Source organism: Chanodichthys erythropterus, chromosome 8 (genome assembly GCF_024489055.1).
Source record: "Chanodichthys erythropterus isolate Z2021 chromosome 8, ASM2448905v1, whole genome shotgun sequence".
In the NCBI taxonomy this organism is placed as follows: domain Eukaryota; kingdom Metazoa; phylum Chordata; class Actinopteri; order Cypriniformes; family Xenocyprididae; genus Chanodichthys; species Chanodichthys erythropterus.
The window spans coordinates 42411144-42413953 of record NC_090228.1 but is presented as its reverse complement, the minus strand read 5'-3'; positions in this window follow the sequence as shown (position 1 = coordinate 42413953).

Below are 2810 nucleotides of genomic sequence, written 5' to 3'. Positions count from 1 at the left end.
ACGTAATATCTCCATACCAAAATAAAAGTCCCGTTAACGCTCTACTAAATCACAAGCAAAATAATTTGCCAATGGGGTGAGAAAAATAATCTTTTTTTTCCCCGTTTGAAATCTTTTTTTTTTTTTTTTTTTTTATTTCCCCATTGGCAGATAATTTTACTTGTTTTTTGTTGTTTTTATTCTTCAAAAAACAAGAAAAACATACCTCATGTCAGTTTACTTATCAAGTAACAGCATCTGGATTTGGAAGAATTGTTAGATATTTGGACTGGAAACAAGACAAAAATACTATGTAAGAAAAGCTTTTTTTTTTTTTTTGCAGTGAAAACATTAAAGTTAAGTTATCGCAATTTATCACATTTATTTTAGTTTGATGAGTTGGTGTAAAAGTACCCCAAATTCTTCTCTTATAAGTACGAGAAGATGCTTTGCATCAGATTATAATCATATATCTATCCACATGTAGTTCTGAATGGCCTACCATGTTCGACATAGCAGAAAAGTGTTTCATGTTTCAGTGACATTTATTTATTAATTTCCAGTAGTGGGACGTGCATTTCACACCTATGCTTTCATAGGTGTCCTACCTGAATGAATCCACCTCTTAATACCATCATTGACCAAAATAATTTGGTCAAAAAATGACTTAGGGGCTATTGGGGCTATGAGGCTAACGAAATAAATTCACAAGAGCAAATATATTGTTTGCGGGTTTATTTACATTAATGGCAAAATAACTTATATAATAGGAGCAAAAATATAGATCTGGAATTTTTATAAGTTTAAATATCATTTAGTAATTGCAATGTCTTATTGTCCATATCATTTCCTTAGGAAGGTGTGCTAGACACTAATTTAACATAAAAATACTATACTTATATATTTTACTATTGTATTGTGGAGTGATACTTTTATAAACATAAAGGCAAATGTTTTATCACAATAATTAGGAACCACAGTTTCCACAAGTCCCTTCATTTGATTGGGATGTTCTTTTCATTCCAGACTGCAAGGACAGTGACTGTAACATCGAGTGTATTTTGCAGTATTAAACACATATTTATACCAACTTCAACAGGCTCTGAAATACTTATAAAAGAACACAAAGAATGGCTTTCTCAGCTGCCATAGTTGCAACTCTTGCGTCATCAGAATAGGGTGTTCAACACACCACCGTTTACGTTTAAAAAATGTTTTGTCAGGGCTGAACGCAGCCCAGTTCCTTTATTCAGTTTCTTGCCATTTCTTTGTTTCTATGGTTACCCTCATTATGAGTTCATTTGTCCCAGCTGTGTCTGATTATCTTGTTAGCTCCCCTGTTTGCCTGAGCATTTGAGCCCTGGGTTTTTGTCATGTTCATTTTCCTTTTGGCTTGGTTGTTTTGTTTTTGTTCTTAAGATTCCTGAGTTTTGAAGATTCCCAAGTATTTCAGCTTATTATTAGTGATGGGAAACCGAGGCTTTCTGAAGCGTTTGAGGCTTTCATCAAATTGTGCCGAAAAATGGTTCATTACTCGAAGCTTTTAACACAGTGCGCATTAGTGACATCTGGTGGTCAAACTTGTTTTCTTCACCATATCCAAATCATTGCGGAGCAGATCTACGGTTTAAAAAATCACATGACCAAAGCTTCAAGTCCGTGACAGAATCACTCTTTTTTTATGTAATCTGATGTAATCTCATCTAAATTAATTTGTGACAATGAGACCACAACTCGTGTCATGTCTAACCTGCATGGTCAACAGAATCACAAATTTGATCAGTAGTATAAAATATACAATGATGTGATCATAACTGACATGAGTAGTTAAAAAATATTTTAGATGAGCTGTTTCACCCTTATGTTCTGTTCGGGTTCTCTGAGACCCCAGCAATAATACATGATTAAATGCATTTTCCTTCATGTAGGCTATCAGTGAAGCGCCAATGTTTTCAAACCAGCTGTCTCGACTTTCCGATACTGCATGACGTTTGAAGTTTCAAACGTCATCAATCACGTGGTATTGTCATTTCGATACAAGCATCGGTACACTGTGTGATACAATAGTGCTTTGAAAACTGTGTCGGAGCATCGAAGCCCCGGTATCAACCGTCCCATCACTACTTATTATCAATACAGTAAAACACTTGAATCCAATCCAGTCTCCTCTCTACTGCAATCAGAGCCATGACACACAGCTATAGAAACCATCAATATTATTCAGAAACACAGTGTAACGAGGCAATGCACTCCAATTAGTCCAGGTGACATGGCTGCTGCACCATCAAATTGCAATTCTCCCTTGAATTGATTTTGAGTGTAGTTTTTAACAGCAGATGGCGCTCTAGGCTAGTTTTTAACCACAAGGTCAAATGCTCAAGAAGAAGAGCTCTTGTGTGATTGGCTGAGTCCTAAGAATGTACTTGTACCTCAGAATGCGTTTATGATGCGCGATTAACAGCCCACTCCAAACACTAGTGATGCAAAGTCCGATTCATTACCACAAACCGGTTCTTGTCGGACAGTGTGAACGCGTATTGCTGATTATTGCCTTCAACCTTTTTGAAATTTATGAATGATTATTTTATAGAAGGTTCAAGTGGTGTGTGCAAAGCATTGGAAGCAAGTAGAGTACGGCTGTTTCTAAAGCACGCACTGCCATCTGCTGTTGAAAACTAAGCTCAGAATCGATTCAAGAGAGAATCGTGATGCATTCAGAAAGTCTCAGAATCGATCCAGAATCAGTTCTCGATTTGTGATGCAATGATTTATTGTTCCAGCCCTAGACAAAGGACGCTTTATTAATCCTTTCACACATCAGTTTAAAATAT